Source organism: Tamandua tetradactyla, chromosome 3 (assembly GCF_023851605.1).
Source record: "Tamandua tetradactyla isolate mTamTet1 chromosome 3, mTamTet1.pri, whole genome shotgun sequence".
Classification (NCBI taxonomy): Eukaryota; Metazoa; Chordata; class Mammalia; order Pilosa; family Myrmecophagidae; genus Tamandua; species Tamandua tetradactyla.
The window spans coordinates 203,443,381-203,464,653 of record NC_135329.1 but is presented as its reverse complement, the minus strand read 5'-3'; the positions used below and the strand labels follow the sequence as shown (position 1 = coordinate 203,464,653).

Genomic DNA, 21,273 nt, shown 5'->3' with positions numbered 1-21,273 from the left:
GCAGTGAACACATCATCAGGGAATATTTCACTCGTTATATTCTTTCCAGGTGGTTATTAGGTATCACAGGCCAGAAAGAAAACCGTTCCATTCAGAGGAGCTCTGGAGGCAGAACAACTATAGACAAAATAGATCAATGAAGAAGCCAACAGGGGGTCAGACCCCAAGTTGCAGATTCCATAATCATAAGATTTTTTTGGTAGTTATTTGTCCCACAAGATCACATAATATGCGAAATTTTAATCGCGGCTATGGTGAATTTGCTAATCTAATCAAGTCTTTGCATTTTGAGGTAAACGTTCTGCTCCTGCAATCTGGCTGCCTAGGTAGGGTGGAATGTGGAGTTATTTCCAATGTAAGACCTTAAGCCATGGTCTCTTTGGAACCAAAGCGCTTGGTCTCTGAAATGGTGAGTGATATTTCATCCATGCTACATGCTGAGAAACAGATTCAGCAGGGGGATCTAGGTTTCCTGGCTACAATGTCTGCTATCGGCTGTCTGCTTCTCCTCTGCATTTTATTGCTATCCCTATTTTTTATTCTTGAAAACCACTTTCAAAAGCTGTAATGGTTCTAGCCATAGGAAATTATGGGTTTTTATAAAGTATGCAATTTTTAAATATTTCACTCTACTAAAATTATCTTTGATGAGCAGAAATCTCTGATGTTCCCCTTAACTGCCAGGAGGACAGATCAGTGTAAAAAAAAAACAAACCTTGCTTGCTAAACTGGCTTAAAACCTAATTATTTCAGACTCTAGAACTTGCTTGCAGCTTATGCATTTCATGCTCTAATAGAAACCAGTAAGATGATGGCAAATGCTGCTGCTCTGTGCAAAGACGGTACTTCCTCCAACCATTGCCATGGAAGCTGGATGGGGGTTGTGTGTATTCCCCAGGAAGAGGCAGGAGTCTCCCCTGCCTTCAGCACCTGCAATGCCCCAGGCATATGCCAGGAGCTTTGCTGACCTCTGCCTTGTGTGATGGACTTTCCAGTTCTCACTATGAGGGGGAGGAAAATGGAGGCCCCAAAACATTGGGAAACTTGTCCAGAGCCACATAACTTGAAAAGGTGAATTAGAGATTGGGGTTTGTGCACATGCAGAGCCCATGTTCCTTCTACTATGATTCCACCTCTTTTCTCTTTTCCAAAATGATTTTAAGTCATCTACATATTGGGAATCGAATTGCACCTTGTAGTCCCCGCTACAGAGAACAACTTGAAATAACTTGGAAAACACCTTGCTGATATTATTTGAATTTTTCTAGTCAGCTAGAAAGCATTCTTTGGTCCAATGTCTGAATTTTTTTTTTTTTCACATAATAGTTTATTGCAAATTGCAGGGAAAGAGACATAACTATTATGGTTACAGATTGTTTACTTAGAGAACCAAAGAGAGTCAGATAAAAAACAGTTGGAATAAAATAACTCAATTACATGCTTCTTTACAAAGCTAACATATAGTACAAACTGGTGTTTTCCCGTGTGTGTGTGTGTGTGTGTGTGTGTGTGTGTGTGTGTATTTATATTAGAACATAAAACATTTTAGAGATGTAATAATTAAATTATGAGGTCCTTTCATAGGAATAGACAGAAAGGTCATTATAAAGAACAGAGGGTCCTGAAGTAGAGCCATATATTAACAAGCTTTAGTTTATGATAAAGTGGTATTTAAATTTACTGAGGAAAAGATAAATGTGAGGATGATTGGGTAGCCTGTTGAGAGATTCAAGGTTGAATCTCTTACTTATGCTTTGCTCCAATAGTTCTTTGACCCTGAGCAACTGCTTCAGCAGTTCCCCAGCCTGGTAGAAATGCACATCTGAGGCCTCATCCCACTGAGCCAGGCACTCTGGGGGCACTCCAGGAGCAGTCTTTTAACTAGCTCTCCAGGGGCACTTTAATATATGCTAAAGTTTGCAATCCACTGTTATAAATTCCAGGTGGAATAAAGACATAAATGGGAAAAGGGAGCCACCAAAGCACTGAAGCATATAATCAATGAGACTGGTTGTATGCCAAGCAGGAAGAAAATTATGAGCATTTACTTTAAATTGTATATATGTGCTACAGTGCAAAAACCCCATGTGCTTCATAAAAGAAACTCATAGGTAAAAATGATGAAAGGAAGATGAAATAAATACTTTAATAGTATAAAATTTTATTTATTAACAATGCAGAAAATTATATTGTTCATAAAACAAATTCATACTTGAGAGTGCTTTCTTATTTTTGATAGGCTCAGCTTAACTCCTTGTGATAGAGCAAATGGAGGGTCTGGTCCTAAACTGGTTGAAGCAGCTCGCAAAAGCCACTTCCCTGGGATTAGATAACCCCACCCACCAGGCAAGGGTGAAGTCCATGCTCACTCTTACCCCTCACACCTGTCAGTTTTCTTGCCAGGTCACCTGAAGGTACTGTGGTTTCTTAGTCTTAACAAATAGGTTCAGAAGCCACAGCAACTCTTCATCTATAAGGTCTTTAGTAGATTTGGAAACTGTCTTTTCAAGTGTTTTTGAATGCAAGTAGAGTTTTATGTGACATGAGAACACCCCTCAGTATGCGTTCCAAAATCATTCTAGGATAAATTTCTCACAAAAGTCATAATTTTCTCTTGTAAGAAGACTTTTTTATTTTTTTTCCCCATGGGCAGACACCAGGAATTGAACCCGAGTCTCCAGCATGGCAGGCGAGAACTCTGTTACTGAGCCTCCGTCGCCCGCCCTATAAGAAGGCTTTTATATATTAAAAAAAAACAAAAAACAAAAAACCACCTTCTATTTGGGAAAAAAAAAAATAGGTATCCTACTGACTGGTACTTGAAATGGTCAATAAATCTGGAATCCTAATAATTCTTCAAATATATAACTTTTCGTTTTTCTCCTTTAAGAACTTTGTTTCAAGGTAAACAAACTGCCAGTGATGTACAGTTCCCTCTCCCATTACAAATATTTGTTTAGACACTACATTCAGGATGGGCTCACCTCCAGGTTGCAGCATGCTTAGAGTGCTGTAGGCCAGGAACCAGCCCCTCAAGGACCTTGGGGCTGTCTGAGGGGCAGACTGACCACAGACACTCATGACAAGCCACGTGTTCCCTGTCAGGGAAACATGTCCTCTTCACATGGACATGATGTGTAAGAGTTTTTTCTGGTTTGTTCCCTCTGGGTTGCACTCTGCTTTAGAGATTTAGGGCCCTAGAAAACCCAGGTTTGAAGTAAACTGTATGACATGCAAATCAGAAGTCGTGAAGGAAAATATTTTAAAATTTGTTTTAACAAAAATTAAAGAGTTTTGTACAGAGGAGGATTGTTGGAAGATGGATGAATGGGAATTCTAGGATTCAGTCCCCTACCAAAACAACTATTAACTGGCAAGAACCATCTGAACTGACTATTTTGAAACTCTGGAGCCTTGGAACAGTTTGCAGCATCCAGGGATAGCTGAAGGAAGAGGCTGATAAGCTGGTAAATATCAATGAATTTCACCCTCCTCACAGCAGCTACTATCCCTCATCCCCCAGCTTTGGGGTAGGTAGCAATAGGGACTGCAGTCCAGATTCCTGGTACAGCTTGTTGGTACCAGGGTAGGTAGAAAGGACCTAGGATTTGAAAACCCAGAGGAATGTGGTCTGATCACTGATCGCAGCTTTTGATGAGCTATTTCGGGTTGCTCAAGGGCCAGCTCTTAGGTCGGCTGTTGTTCCTCCCACCCTCAATAAAAGCAGCAAAGGAGTCTTAAAGAGGCAGTACCTTTTCTTTCTTCTCTTCTTTCTTTCTTTTCCCTGTTTGGGAGCAAAAATAGCTTGGAGAAGTCATAAATTCGTGGCTCCAGCCCTCAACAAGAACAACAACCTACAACAACAAACTAGCAATTCCAGAGGAATGGGAGAACAAGATAATAATACTCAGAGTGTCCAGTTCCCAATGGAAAATTACAAAACACACAAAGCAACAAGAAAGTATGGTTCAGTTGCAGGAAAAAAGAATTTGCCAGATATCATCCCTCATATTGGAGCTATTAGTTAAAGACTTTAAATCAGCTGTCTTAAATATGTTCAATTAGCTGAAGAAATCCATGTATTAAGAACTAAAGGAAATTAGGAAAACAATATCTGAACAAAATAAAGAAATGGAATTTATGAAAAGGAACCGAACAGAAGTTTTGGTGCTACAAAATACAGCAGTTGAAATGAAAAACTCATTAGACAGATTAAACAGCAGATTTGAATGGACCAAAGAAAGTATCAGACAATTGGGAAACAAGACAACTGAAATTATCCAGAGTAAAGAGCAGAAAGAAAAAATAATGAAGAAAAATGAACAAAACCTGAGGGACCTGTGGGACACCATCAGACATACCAACGTGTGCATCATTAGAGTTCCAAAAGGGTGAGAGAGAGAGAAAAGGGCAGAAAAAGTATTTGAAAAGAATAATGGTCAAAAACTTCCCAAATCTAATGCATTTACACATTCTGGATGCTCAACAGACTCTAAGCAGGAATGACTCTAAGGAGATCTATACCAGGAACATATTATAGCAAAATTGTCAAAATCCAAAGACAGGATTTTGAAAGCAGCAAGAGAGACGCGTCACATACAAGGGATCCCTAATAAGATTAACAGAAACATGGAGGCCAGAAGACAGTGGGATTACATATTTAAAGAAAAAACGGTCCACCAAGAATTCTATATCTGGCAAAATTATCCTTCAAAGTAGAGGAAAAAATTAAGATGTAGATAAAATGTCAGAAGAGTTCAGTATGTGAAGACTTGTCTTGTAAGAAAATGCTAAAGAGAATCCTTCAGGTTGAAATTAAAGGACACTAGACAGTAACTTGAAGCCATAAAAGAAAGAAAGAACATTGATAAAAGTAACTACATAGGTAAATATAAAATAGTGTACTGTTGTACTTTAGTTTTATAACTACTTTTTGCCCCCAAATGACTTAACAGAAACCTTTGTAAGATAACACTTTATATATGTTAATGATCATACAATGTATAAAGATGCAATCTGCAATCTGAGCCAGTTACAATGTAAAGGAAGAAGGACAAAAATGTATAGGAGTAGGATATTCCCATATCACTGAAACTAGTTTGATACAAATCAAAATAGATTGTTATAGAAGTTCATAATATAGTCTAGATACTGAACTCCTATCTGATATATAGTTTCTAAATATTTTCTCCCATTCTGTAGTAAACAACGTACACTTTCTTTTTTTTAAATATTTTTATTGAGATATCTTCACATACCATGCAGTCCATCCAAAATATACAATCAATGGCTCACAATATCATCACATAGTTGTGTATTCATCACTATGTTCATTTCATGAACATTTGCATCACTCCAGAAAAAGAAATAAAAGAAAAAAGAGAAAAGCCCATACATCCAGTATCCCTTACCCCTCCCTCACATTGACCACTAGTATTGGAATCTACCCAATTGTTTTTTACCCCTTATCCTCTCCCCCCATTATTTATTTATTTTTTTGTCTGTATTTTTTTTTACTCATCTGTCCATATCCTTGATAAAGGAAGTAGATGACTGGAATTTCAATGAGCATTTCCTGGATACTTTTGATGGGCCAGATACTGTGCTAGATATTGGGGTAACAAAGATGAACGCCTGCCTTCCTGGAGTTTCAAGGTTACAGGGAAGATGTGCAGTCAACACATCAAAGCCTTTCGAAGACATCAGTGCTACAGGATGAATTGCTCACATGTCCTAAAGGCTTAGTGTGGGCCAGGCATTGACCTAATATTAACACATTCCATCTACATGAGATGAAGTAGGTTTTACAGATGAGGAAACTGAGGCACTGAGGTCCAGTAATGTGGCAAAGATTGCATGTTTGTGAGTAGCCGAAAAGGATTTGGATTGAATTGACTTCAGAGTTCTCCTGACCACCAGGAAGTAAAGCTTTACCAGAACTGAAATGGAGATGAAGCATAATGTAAAGAAAGAGGGTGAAGCCATTGGGGGAGGTTCAGGGAGGCTTCAGAGAGGAAGTGAACAAATGAATGAATGAGTGTGACAACCCTGGAACTTTTATTTGTTTGCCTTTTAAAAGTTGCCTTTAACTTCCCTTCAACCATCTAACCTTGAGGATTATTCTCAACATAAATTCTCAATTCTCAGCACTAGCAATATAAATGAAATAACACAAGAACAAGAGATATCAACTAAGACTAAGAAAAATATTTATAAGTGTTTTGTTTTAATTTCATCCATGAAATCTTGTTTCGATACATGCAATTATTCTGAAAATATGTTTTAGAAACAACCACAAGAAGGGGGGAAGTGAGGAATGACTGTTTAATGGGAAATGAGATTCCGGTTTGGAGAAGGAAAATGTTCTGGAATTAGATAGTGGTGATGGTGGCAAGATATAGTGAATGTACTCAATGCCACTGAATTGTACACTTTAAAATGGTTAAAATGGTCAATTTTATGTGTATTTTACAGTATTTAAATTAAAATCACCCAAATACATGATAATTTAAATTAATTAAGATTCATAGATGAAGCCAAGTACACTTTGAGTTTGATATCCAGAAAAAGCAAGGCATCCTATCTGCTTTATGAATCTCCCCAAAGGCTATTTGGTCCACCATATTGAAATACTCTTTAAAATGATTTATCGATTCACCAATAGCTTCATGTTTGTGAAAGGGCATAAATCAGATGTTTGCTTAAGAATTTTATGTCTATTGAACATTCTCTTTTCTGTTTCACTTTTTAAACCAAACTCACAGTCTCATCTTCCAACCAAGATATCTACCTTAGCATAAAATCCCTGATACATTTTTTTTTTGACTGCAAAAGACTGAAGGAGAATTTGACTGACTTATACAAAGGAAAATTATTTTTCATCAGTGATCTTACCATTCCAGCTGAGGGAAGTTAAAATGTAATCTCTTATTCATAGTGTTTCCCAGTAATTATCAGTTTTCTCTTTAGAAGGAGAAACCTAAAAGAAAGACTTGGCTTTGTTCTGTGATGTATTTTCACTTTCATGATGATTTTTTTTCCATTTTGTTTAGACTGAGGGACAAAAGAAAGCAAGAGAAACAGAATGTGTTTTATAAAAATGAATCAGCTGGATTGATGGCCACCATTTTGGCTTTTTTTTTTTTTTTCGTTATGACAGTTTAACCTGACGTGGACTGGAAAGAACTTCACCAAGCCATTTCTGGGTTTTTCCCACAGTCATGCTCTGCTTATTTGAATTCTTCTCCATGATGAGACCATCTGAACCTTTTCTTATGCTTTATTTATCAGGACCAGGTGAAAATATGGGCCTCAGGGTGTAAGTTAACCAACAAGCACACTTATTTTACATTTGTCTAATTAGAACTAGGGTCCAAATCTTTGAGTAGAATAAAACATCAGAGCCTGTTACATTCTCAAATGCGAACAAATAGGCCTTAAATATTTTCATGTGTTTATTGTGTAAAAAATATAAACCCTTTCGCTACAACTTAATGGAGTGGAAGCAAAACAATCTTACTTCATAAATCTTTTAGTTGTGCAGGATTGACTCAAGATTTTCTCGCTTATTAATATTAATATAAAACAAAGTCATCCCTAGCTATGAGAACAAGTCTTAGAGTATAATATAGATAATATTTAGAAAAAAAAGTTACTAAAAAGTATGTGAAAAATTTTTATCTCTTTATTTATAAATATTGTCTGATTGTAACTTCAAGTCATACAGAGAACCTAGTTCCAAGAAGCCTGTAAGTCAGTGATTCTCGAATGTGGTCCCTGACCATCATTAACATCTGAAAACTTGCTAAACATGTAGACTCTCAGGCCCACCCAGACGTACTGAATCTGAATGTCTGGTTTTTCTAACAAATCTTCCAGGTATTAGAAATAGAAAACCATTGCTTTAAGCCACTGAACAATACCAAGATAAGACAAGGAGCTGTGTCCATTTTCCTTCAGATTTCATGGACTGCTGGTTTGCAGGCTGGGTATTTGGCTCGTGAGGCATAAAAGCTGTATCTCCCTTGCCTCTCTTTCCCATCCGTGATCCATATCCCCTATCCCAACACCAAGGAAGCTTCACCCCTAAACCAATCCACCATTTTCCCTCATGGTAAAGACAAGGACGGGTCCATCTTGATGCCACTAGGTGCAAGCTGGCTTCTCAGGGAGGACTCAATGGGCCAGATTTAGACTCCAGAGAGTGTAACAGAAAGCAGGTCTGGAGTACAGCCTTCCCAGGGTCAATGACCACACTTAAAAAGCAGGAAGAGAGAGAAGAAAGAGTTACCAAGCTTCAAGAACACTTCAATAAAACTCTACCTTGGGGTAACAATAAGTTAGGGGAAAGGTCAGGTCAAAACAAAGGACAACTCAGTTTCAGTAAATCTTTGTTTGGGTTTATTTCAGTAGCCTGTAAATTGAGAAAGAACAGAGATTTGAGAGGGTCTACCCCAACTTTTTTTATGTCAACTTCTATCCATTATACATTCCATTTATGGTAACTGAAATAATCATGCACTATGGCTGGGTTCAGATAATTTACTAATGCAATGAGTATTTCATATGAAATTGTGGTCCAAGTGGACTTAAACAAGGGAGTGACCAAGCCTGTCTCCTGAGTCCTCCCCAGCAGTCCAGAAAATTAAGGCCAAGAATGTGGAAGAGCAGGAAATAGACCCAAACACATTTCTTTCTCTGGTGATCGAGAACTGGCCCTTTGTTCAATATTTGCCTGATTACCCAGGCAGTGTTCCAGTGGTCTGCACATTCACATACTGAAGACGATCAAAGGTGGTGATGATCAGTTTCTCCCAATTCTGAAATATCCTTTTCAGCCAAGTATGGTTCTGACTTAGGAGAGAAAACTTTCGTTAAATACTTTCACACAGCAGACCTTTAGCAGGCTTGGATTAACTCCAGAATATTGTAAAGTGTGAAAGGTTAAGCCATTATGGCCTCTTTTCCCAACTTCAATAGTTTATGCAGATCAAATTACATTTAAGAGTATTAAAAAGCAGATAGATAATTAAAATGAAAACAATAGCAACCCCCTTCCTTTTTTTTTTTAACATGGGGAGGTATGAATTGTCATGTTATGGATATCTATTATCTTTCCAATTTGTTTCTTGGAATTTCAGTTTTCCATTACTTTTCATTGTCTTGTTAGAATTCATGTCAAGTATCAAATTGGTCCCACTTTGGCACTGGGCCAAGCAACATGGCCTGGAGCATACACATCATCTCAATAATGTATGTGTCAGAGATGAGAGACAAGTAGGACATTTCACTTCATGCTGTTTTGTCCTCACACTTGCCCTCTTTAATCTTGTAGATCACAAAAGACATCCTTCCTCTTTGGACATACTCTTACCTGGCACTGCTGCTCTTCCCCATACTTATTCTCACCAATTACGTCTGCTACAAGCCAGTTATCATCTTACAGGGCATCAGCTTCATCATGACCTGGGAACTCCTTGTATTTGGTCAAGGATTATAAGTCAGGCAGGTGTTGGAGGTCACCTATGGCTTGGTCTCTGCCACCAAGGTGGCCTACTATGCCTACATCTACAACATGGTCAACCCTGAACACAACCAGAGAGTGAGCAGCTACTGCAGGAGCATGACACTGGTGGCCTACACGGCGGCCTCCATGCTGTCCCAGCTCCCAGTATCCCTGGTCAACCTGTCCTACTTTTATCTCAATGTCATCTCCTTCACCTCTGTCTCTGTAGCCTTCCTTTTCTCCCTTTTTCTACTGATGCCGAAGAGCATGTTCTTTCAAGCAAAACTCTGCACAGAAGCTCATCAAAAGTCATGAAGAAAAGATGCTGTGTTAGAAGAGCCCCATAAGGATCATCAACCAGTCTATCTTTCAAGCTCTCGGGGCCTGTGGATGATGGCCACCTAAGCAGCCCAAAGCCAAAAAGTGAGGCTTTGAGAGTTTCTACACAGTGGTTCCAAGATTTGAGGGAGTGCTACTTCTCAAAGCATCTTTTTTACTAGTCCCTCTGGTGGGCTTTATTCACAGCAGGTGTTTACCAGGTTTTGAACTATGTTCAAATCCTGTGGGATTATAAGACACCATCCCATAGTAATACTATATATAATGGAGCCATGGAAGCCCTTTCAACCTTTGGAGGTAGGAACACAAGGTTTTATTTTAGGAATATGCAGACTATGCGTTACTCTGAGTTACCCTCTGTGGAGCTGATATTCCATGGTGGGGAATTAGGCCTCTTTGGAAGCCACCTTAATCAGTGCATTTTAGTGCTTAGGCATAGAACTCTGAGAAAAACAACTGGTAGGATGGAATAGAACTTCCTGTCAGGCTTAAGTACTCTTTTCTGAAAATTCTGCAGACATATACTTACGTACTGTTCATGATACAAAATATATCTTTCTTGGGTTAGGGTCAAAAGGTTTGACAGCTTCTGCTGTAGGAATTATCTTATCATCCTAAGGGTTCCCAAACAAGATAACTTAAATAAAATATTTATATCGTTCCTTAACTCTACATATGGGGATTGGTCAAAGCATGTTGTCTTCTGCATAAGCTTACTTTCTACACCCAACTTCCTCATTCCCTACCATAACCAGAGAGCTATTAGAATACAGTTAAGTCCAGATTAACAGGATTCTTAAATTAGTCCAAACTTATCTCTTCTCTGTAGCCTATTTTTTCTTCTGTCCTATATTATTTTGATTTGGCCTCTCATGCATATTGTACTTTCATTCAATTGTCATCAGTAAAAACAGGACAGTACCCCTTTACAAAGAATCCTTGATGACAGTGTTGGGGGAGAGGCAAGGTGTGACATGGTAGAGTTGTAAGATCCCAAGTGGCAGGGGCAAGCCTTTGGAGGGGATAGGTGCATATTTATTGCTTTTCTTTGTGTGGTCTGGTAAGTACCTGCCCAATCTTTATTAACTTATGGATGGCTTTTTCTAATATTGCATTTTGTCCAAAGGGAAAAAAGTAAGGAGACTCGACTGAGTGAGGGAAATCCTCAGAAGGCCTTGGAGTGGAGGTGGGATGGGGTGAGTTGAGGATTTCCAGCTGGATCCATCCTTCAACATAACTTCCCGGGTTTTCTGTTTTGGACAATACTTCCCTCCCAGCTGACAAGCTACTGTAGCTATTGCACTCTTCTTTTGTCCCAGATCATGTTTTCTGAGATTTGAAATACTTTTCCAAGGAAAGTGAGATAGAGAGGGAGGGAGAAGTGGGCCAGTGCAAAAGCTTGTACCCTAGTGTCAGGAAGGCAGAGCCCAGGGAAACCTTTGAATTTAGCCTAACAACACACACGTATTTTCCTGACATAACAAAGCTTTCACATCAATGAGACTTTGAAGATATTTATTTTTGAAGTTGGGGTGAGTCACACCCACACAGTTATTGACTATTTCAGAGCTCATTGTTGAGTTAATTTTCTTCTCATTTCACCTTTCAAAAATTCCAGTTTGATGCCTAGAAACTGATTTATTCTAGGATCTTGTTAACTTTAAATTCATTTCTCATTAATGACTGGTTTCTTGGGAAGGGGGTGGGAATCCTTTCCTTCTCAGATAATGCACCCTTACAGGGCATGTTTTTAAAAGGTAGAACTTACAAAAGTCATTATTTAAAGGCCCACTGAACACAAATATGCTTGTGTCTTTGTGATAGCAAGGACCCTGATCAGTATCAAAATTTTAGAAAAAATTAGGTCTTGGTTTGGTCACTCAAGTCCGCATATAAGTCATGCCATATTTAAGAAAGGAAGCAAGAAATCTGGGGTAGTAAGAAATCTGATAACAATGGACTGCTTAGCTCCCAGCTCTTCTAGGAAATTTTTATAAATATGGCTATGTTACAGTGGTATAAAATGCTTTTCTCCTGGGGATATGTGTTTTGGCCAGGTGGGCTCTCAAGCATTTGCTTATAGTCAGCTCAGGGTTTGGGTCAGAGGTTCTCAACCTTGGCAGGATTGATATTTTGGACCAGCTATTTCTTTGCTGTGGGGAGTCGTCCTGTGCATTGTATGATGTTTAGAAGCATCCCAGGCCCCACTCACTAGACATCAGTAACAGCCCCCAGTTTTGACCACCAAAAATGTCTGTATACATATTTCCCCGTAGGGAAGTAACATCTCAGGTTGAGACCCACTCGGTTAGAGTTAGGGTTAGATTTGGATTAGGCTCAGAACTCTTTTACAATCCTTATCACACTGAATTAAAACTGTATATTTATTTACCTAAATTCCTGACAAGGCTGTATTGCTTTTAAAAAGCAGGGTCTCAAAATCTATCACCATATTGACCCACAAAGAAACTCAGAAATATTTGATGGGTGAGTAATGAGTGGGTGAATGAACAAATAAGTGAACAAACGAATGACCAAAGAAACAAATAAGCTTGTAGAAGGCAGTCTTGGAAAGAAGTTTGGTATCTTCCAGAGATCTGGAGGGAATTTCAAACATGATGTTACATAAAGGAAAGACATAAGGTAAAAGAAAGAGAGAGACCATCCATGCCACAGCGTCAGCAGCATGGCTTGGTGGGGCCATCACTACAGATCAGAAAACTCTAGGATGAAGAACTGGGGCTCTTCACCCAGCTTTCTGAGACTGAGTTTCATCATCTGCAAAGGAAAAAAAATGCAAGGAAAAAATGCCTTCCATGGGTATTTTCCAATTGATGATTATGAGAATCCAAACTTGGAGAGGTTATTTCAAACTTCAACAGAAAAAGATAAAGAGGTCATGGCATTTGATCGAGTGGCTTTTTTCTTCTCTTTTCTTTTCCTTTTTTTTTTTTTTAATTTTTTACCAAAATCAGCCTTTTTTACCACAGCCTGGAAATGCTTCAATGCTTTTATAATGTGAGCTTTGACAAAACTGTATGATACTTTTTTGAACATGAAACAATAAGGTGTAATATACGTTGATTCCTTTCTTTGCAGGGGACCTGGCAGCCTTTGCAGCAGGTACGTGAATGTCAGCTGGGATCTGTTGGGAGAATCGGTGTTGGGGACCTTCTCAGCAGCAGATGCAGCAGCTTTATTTCTCATGCATTACATAACTAATATTTGGGTGTGCTATGCTGGTCTTTTGATATTCGAGTCACTTTACATGTTTCTTATAACCATAGCAGTGTAAGTATTAACCTTTCTTTCTTTTCGCTTTCTAAGAATGAAGCAACAAAGTGCTCTTCTCTCTTTATTCTTCCAGTTACTCTGAACAGCCTTTTGCAGTATTATATTTAGTGATTAATACTAAAGACAATGGAGCATATTTCTATTTTAATCAACTTTCTCTTGAGATTTGATTAACATTACTTATGGGTGTGTTGCTCTTTAGAATTAATAAGCAGTGATACATTTTAGGTTTTTATTTCATTTTATAAAGCAATGTAATATAGTAAGATATGAATCTACTTTGGCCTGCTTGAATAATTTTAGTATATCACCTTTCTGAAACAAATTTTCAGATATGCTCAGGGCAGTTAGAGAAGTAAAGCTGCTCTGTAAGAGTATCATATAAAGATAATAAACACTGCATCACAGAATGGTTTAAACTAAAATATTTTATCCTCATTAACTGGAAATGAGCTAAGAAGTTGGTGGGTGTCAATGTTACTTGAAGACACTTGAAAGGATTAGGTGTTGCTGCTCCTTCTCTGGGGCAGTGTGTTGACTTTCAGAAACTTAGCAAGTTAATCAGAAATAAAGCAAACCACTGAAATCACTGTCTTTTACCTAACATTATCAACTGCATAATTTTCAATATGTCTTTTGACCTTAAAGTAATCTAGTTTGTCTGTAAAATAGACTGAACTTTTAGTGGATTTCAGGTAGGTGGAAGCACTAGGCTATAGGCTGGGAACATAACAGTTGTTTTAAGAACTTATTCCAGTTCTGCAGGACACAGGAAGAGACTAGAGGTAAGCAGGGAATTTAGACCCCTCTCCTGCTGATGTGGACAAATTGGGCCTTAGAGTGTCCTAAGGAGGAGAGAGCCTGGTGAACACCCCAGGCTCTAGGTGAACCCTCTGAAAGGGCTGGGTTCTGTGAGTAAGACAAGTCCAGAAATGGACCAGCCTCAGATGGATCAGCCTTGCCAGATGAAATTTTAAAACCCAACACAACCATTTAAAGCGAATTAATTGTCGGATTGAGTCAGTTGTGATAGAAGAAATAATTGGTGGATTTTCCAGAGAAAAAAAAATCACCTATTTAGACTCTGAAACTGCTAGTTTAGAGTGTTTCAATGAACAAATCTCCTAACAAATAAAAATTTATCAAACTGACCTGAATGTTCACTCATTAATACGTCTACTTTAAAAAGTGACTGCAAAACCCCATCTGTATCAATTAATGTCAGTGTTCTCTAGTTGAGGAGTAGTTGAAATATTTGGCTTAATTTTAGAAAGGGTTAACTAGCTCTACATTCTTACTATAATATATCACATCCTATGAAATGTTAAAACACCACATTTGCACTTCACTCTATGACTAATTATGTCTGGTAGAAGAACTTCAAGGAAGAAATCATCCACAGAAGCCTGGGCTTCCTCAGCAGAGCAAAACCTTTGGAAAAGTGCAATTCCTTGCTCCATATTTCAAAGACCACAAATGTGTCTATTTGCAAACTCATCCCACTTGTGCAGCGTTAGGTTTCAGGTCGCTGTGAATCTCAGCGGGCAGCGCTGCCCCTGGGGTTTGGAATCAACGCCTTCGTGGCCTCAGCCGTCCAAACCATCGTAACCGTGACTGTGGTCAAGCCCAGGACTGGGGGCTCCCAGTCGGCGCTCAGGTGGGTGGCTGTGCCCCAGCTCTCCTGCTGACACGGGAGCACCTCAGTCTATCTCCATCCATCTCTGTATCTGTCGAGTCTCTCCATCATGCTGCAAAAATTGCAACTGCTTCTCAGTTATTTCTGAAAATTGCAGAGCAAACTGCAAGCTGGATCATAAATCAGGAAAATTGAATTTTATTTTAGAAAGTAACAATTGCTGTTTTTGACCTCAGGAAAGTGTTGATGTTAATGTAATACCTATCTATATGATACACGCACCAGGTTTTTCTGAGATACAATTTACAGAAAGTAAGTTACAATATTTCATGTATAGGTCTATGAATTTTGGCAAACACACAGGCATGTAAGCAGCTGTACAATTAAGACAAAAACCATTTCCTCACCCCAAACAGGGCCTTTGTGCCCCTTCGCAGTCAATCCCTTCCCCACAGCCTCAACCCCCAGGAACTACTTATCAGTCTTCTATGTCTATAGCTTTGTCTTTTTAAAATGTCATATAAATGGAATCATAAATGGCATTTTGTATCTGGCTTCTTTCATTCAGTCAATTTCCTCAATGGGATAATTTTTTATTGAGAAATATAAATATGATGTAACTAAGGTTCCTTCTGTTTCGTAAGAAATCTTTTAATTAAACAGGTGACCTTTTCATTAAGCAGGTAAAAGAATGAAAGAATTGCCTAAGAGAGAAATGTAAAGTCATTTCAGTTTAAGTGGTTCTCATTACCTATGGCTAAAGGTTTTCTCTTGCCCCAGCTAAAGTTCAATCTTATTAAAGTTTAATTCAGAAATTCAATAAGGCTACTCATTCTCATGAGTAGAGATGTTCTCATGAACAAAATGGTTAGTCTTACATCTTTATAAATTGTCAGTCTTACATCTCTATTTTGAAAAAAAAAAGCATGTGTTTTCATTAGAAAAATGGATAGCTTCATTTAACAAAAATTAAAACTAAGGTTCTTATAAATTCAGTTCTTTCTCAAGGTCGCAAAACAAGCGACTATTACTTTCTAAAACAAAACATATATTTCCTGATTTACTATCTTGTTGGCAAATTATTCTCCAGTTTTTCAGAAATTATTATCATGTGCTGTGATGTGATGGAGAGAGTACAAGCTTGAAATGAGCAAAATCTGGGTTTGAATCTTGACATTTAATACTTATTTTAAAAAACTTTTCCTTTTGGAAAATTTGAAATAAAAGGAGGAGAGAACAAAAAAAAAAAACAATGTAATGAAACCCCTTGTCCATCACCCTATTTTAATTATTATCACTTTATGGTTGATCTTATTTCATTTGTACCTCCACATACTTCCTGCATTATTCTGAAAGAAACCCTAGCCCCAAAGATGTGATCTTCATCATTTCTTTAATGTCTGTTTCCTCATCAATAAAATGAAGGGTATAGTACTTAACCTCCCAAGGTCTTACACAGATGAAATGCCAGCTGTAAAAGGAAGCGTTACTGCCTAACATGTACTCATGGGAATGTTTTTTTCCCCTAAAAATTGAATAAATAAAATCCATTCACTTTCATCAACATTGTTAGGACGCATTTACCTTTTCTAAGGAGTTTCACATTAATTATCTCAGATATTTCCTTTAATTTTCCACAAATCTATTTTGTCTTCATGTTCAACAAATGAATTTCTATAATTGAACTATGCAGAATAGTAAAACTAGAGATAAAAATTGTCCATCAATCTGTCTGTCCTCCTTTCTGCCACTATGTTATATAACATGATTGAAATGCCTTTTTTTTTTTTGGCAAATCAATATGTTTTGACCTTTCAGAGGAGTCCACAAACATTAAAAGCTGGAAAAAAAATTAAATTTGTAGAAAACAACAAGCTTTACCTTTTGTTTCCTCTGATCTCTCAAGATTTAAGGCAGTACTCCAAAATCTGTTCTGTATTACTATCATTTTCTCTTCTAGTTTCTGTGACGTCAATGCTGGAACATTAATTTTCAATTAGGTCCTTTTGTAAAAAGTCATTTTAAAATTTAGCATCTAAAGAAAGGACACGGTTTACTCGAGATCCAGGAATATGGTGGTATTTTTTTTTAGTCACACATAAGTTAAAGTTTTAAAATATGAATTACCATCTATTTTCAACACCCTGCAGTATTGACATTCCTATGCTCTTCCTCATGCAAAAACATTTTTAAATTTGTACATTTAGTCGCTATCATTATACAGTCTAGGCATTCCTAGATTATACCATCTCAGTCTTTATCATATATCGTGGTATATTGATTAATTATGACCAATTCTCAATCATAAATGTTCATTTATCATTAACCATGTATTTATGATATTCCATAAATACCTTAATATAATGCCAAATGCCATTTTTAAAAGGCCTTTATCGTATATTGTATGACACTAGACTAGTGTCATTAGTAACCGTTTTCACTGAATGTAACAAAGGCATTAAGCCAAAACTGAATTTCAACAGGCAGGGGGATTGGGAAAGGGGTATAGATTCTGTATGGAAGAGAAGGAAATGTCTTCAGATAGAATATGGTAGCAAAGGCATGTTTATACGATTAGACTGGATTGTATGATGTATGAATAAAACGGTTTTAAAATGGACAGAGAGAAACAAGTGCTAAAGAGAATGAGGAGAAAGAGATGTACCTGGTCACTGTCGGTAGGGAAATGAGAAGTCTAGCCCCTTACAGGGCAGTGTGATGGTTCCACAGGAGACCAGGGGTGGGTTTGCCATAGGATCCTGAAACCCCACTGCTCAGTATATACCTGGAGGAGCTGAGTGTTGGGACGCAAATAGGCATTGGCACACTGCTGTCTCTGGCGGCAGTATTAGTCATCCACATTGAATGGAGGATGTACCTAGGGGTACGACTGAGGAATGGAAGGGGGGACTATGGTGTATATATACAGTGGACTACTGAGTAGCCACAAGAAGAAATGAAGTTGTGAGGCATGCAACTAGGTGAATGAATGTTAAGGGCTGTATGTTGAATGAAATGTCAGGAACAAAAAGACAAATATTATCATGTCTCAATCATATGGAGTAACTATCATATTAAAACTCGGTAAACTAAAATCAAGAGCATGAGTTATCAGTTTGGGGCCTATTGTAAAGGGTCCTAGATTGTAAGCTCTTACAGTAGTCACATATATTCAGGAGGTGTAACTGTTAATTCTAGATTCTGAAATACTGAGCTGTTTGTATATAACATGGTTTTTCCCAGAAACTTCGGGTATTTATGTGACTGGGGAAGCCCAGTGGTGCAAAGAGGCCCTTGATGGCCTGAGGACCACAGCTGCTGTGCTGCTCCGGGGGTTCCCCACGTCCTCACGGGAAATGCAGAGTGATCCTCCCAAGCTCTCTCGGCAGGAAGCCATTGCACTCAGCCGCTCTGGGACCAGCCAGATGGACCCTGATTGCACACCCCATTAGATTATCTAGCTGGGATAACTGGCACTTTAGTCTTCCTTAAGTTACATGAAAGTTAGAATCATGAAAGTGGATTTTTCATGGTAACCCCCAAAGGGCTTAGTAAGCAAAGAGGCACTCTAACTGAAAGATTATTTTACAAAGAGTCAAACAGTCGATGGCTGCTATGCATGAAATGTGGATTCACTGGGATTTTGGACAACCACACACCCATCAAAAATTAATTTTTTCAAACTTGTTTAAAAACATGTAATATTTGCCAGTCCAGACAGCGCAGGTGAATGTTTTCACATCACATTCATTAACCAGATGTGTGCTTTGTCCGCCCCAGTTTCCAATAGTTTATAAACTCTGGTAGTGTCTTGCAGAAATAGTAGCTGAAAGTCAAGGCCAGATTTTCATAATGAAACAAAGTAGCTACTTAGTGGGTTTTTCAATGAGCTCCGGTCCTCATTGTGCAGCCACCGCCTCAGCGTCTTTCCTGACAACCCAACAGAGACGGGCTCCGTGCGGTTGCTCTCAGGGGGATGGAGGGAGGGATGGTACCCGAAGGAGGAAAAGGGGCATTGAGAAAGGGGCCTTTCGTTTAGGATTGTTTGAAATTTAAATACAATTTCACAAGTGTTTTTAGAGATATTAAATGTAGAGAGGACTACTTATGTTAAAAGCAACAACAGACAAGACATGAGAAAAACGCTCACACCACAAAACCTCTAAAACACCTGGATATCAATTAAGTGGATCTTATTTGAATCTTGATTCATACCAAGAAACTAAAAATATTATAAGACAGGGAATTGGGAACACTGGGTAGACATTTGATGATATTGAGAAATTGTCATGTTTTAGCTGTGATAGGTGTTTTGTGATTGGATTTTTTGGGTCCTTAATTTGTAAAGATACAAACTGAAATACTATCTTATGTGATACAGGATTCAAATTAAGCAAGGAGGGAATGATTGGGACATTGATGAAACAAATTTGGCTAGTTGATAATTGAGGAAACAGTGATAGAGATACACGTATTTGCTGCATTACTCTGGCCACTTTTGTGTACATTTGCAATTTTCCATAATGAAAATATTTAAAAAATAAAAATAAATTAAACTACCCCGTAAAAAAAGATAATAAAAGACTGTCAGGCTATTTTATAAAAAGATCACATCTATATGCTATTTACAGGAAACAAATCTAAAATATAAAGACACCTTTGTTTTGGGGTAAAAAAAGGGAAAATTCACATCAGGCAGACAATAATTTAAATTTAGTTAATGTAGTTAAATTTTTTTAAAAGACAAATATAATGAAGCCTTCCTCTAGATATTTAAAGAGAGACATTGCAAATTAAAAATTCAATTCATTGAGAATATATAAGAATGCCAAGCATCTACAGTCGTAATAATATTTCAATATATTTGGATGGAAACTACAATATTTTTCACATATGTTACTTTCTAGGAAAAGCATTTTCAATTTCAGTTGCTAAACATGAACATAGAAAAAGAAGAAAAGAAAGAAGTTAGCATACATATATTTGGAGAATTTCAGAAACTGAAACAGTTAAAATGTATTGAATTCTTACTATCTAGGCATGCTTCTATGCCTTAGATGCAGTAACTCAGTTCTCACAACAAATGTTCGAGGGAGGTATTGGTATTCTAGTCGTATGGATGAGGAGACCGGATGGGGACCTTTTCAAGGTCTCTCTAGTGGTAAAGCATCTTTATATATATTCAGTGTCAAATGTAATCTATTTTTACATGTGATTCATTAATATCTTCCTTTTTTTTTTTTTAGTATTTTATTTATGGAAGTTATTTCTCAGTCATTGCTGGAATTTTCCTAATGAGAAGTATTTACATAATCTATTCAGCCAAACGTAAAAAGAAAGAATTTAGTTCTCTTATTGATGAGAATCCAAATGAATCAGTTGATCCAGCGTCTGATATAAGCTAAGTTTTAGCCCGCTCTCACCTGATATGGCCTCAGAGGATGGGTGACTGATCGAAACTATATGGTGTTGTGTGCATGTACTTTGGTATTTTAATGTTTTGTCTTAGATTAAGATATTGTGAAAATGGAGAATGGATGCTTAATGTGTGCAGAATTTTTAATAGGTTGAATTTAAATGTTTGGCCATGGATAAAGAGCTGATGGTAGCACATTATTAGGGTGAGCATAATTAACAGCACTGAATTATGAATGTGATTGTGGTTGAAAGGGAGGGTTTAAAGTTGAGTGTGGCACTAGAAGGACGCCAGAGGATAAATCATAGACTGCATAACACAGTGAATCCTTTTGGTGGACGATGATGATGGTTAAAAGTACAGATATAAAAATGATCCTTCATGAACCTAGAACAAATGTATGCCACTACTACAAGGAATTAGTAATAGAGAGGTATATGGGTGAAAAAGTACCTATTGCAAACCATGGACCATAATTAAAAGTAATATTTTAATATTCTTCCATTAATAGTAACAAATGTCCCACCCGAGTACTAAGGGTCAATGGGGGTGGGGGATAATGGGTATGGGATGTCTTATATATTTTTAAAAATTGTTTGTTGTTGTCGTTGTTGTTTTGAATAATGAAAATGTTCTAAAACTGCGATGAATGCACAATTATGTGATGATACTGTGAAACATTTATTGTATGCTTTGGATGGATTGTATGATGTGCAAATGTATATCAATAAAACTGCTAAAAAATAAAACAATACAGTGACAGACTGAACCATCATGAACCTCATCAAAACCACATTCAAACCTCAGCATAGGCCTTGTGAACTGATTTGATCACAAGATTTAGTTGAACAAATTGAACGAGCCATCTACATGGTCTCAGCACTGTTTCCAACACTTTCAGGTCTACCCCAAAACAGTATGGAAGTCAGAAAAGTGGAATCAGTCAAGAGCAGAAACATGAAATTTCCTACAGCGAAATATATATATATATACCAGTTTCTGTGTCCCACCTCATAAAACTGAGATTTACTTTGATTCAGATAGTATAATATGTGATCAAACCATGATTACAACACTAATATT

At 37.6% G+C, this 21,273-nt stretch overlaps 1 pseudogene; it reads left to right on the top strand.

Moving 5' to 3' along the window:
- The first annotated feature begins 370 nt into the window (after positions 1–370).
- LOC143675891 (thiamine transporter 2-like) lies at positions 371–20,179 on the top strand (annotated as a pseudogene).
- Positions 20,180–21,273: the final 1,094 nt, after the last annotated feature.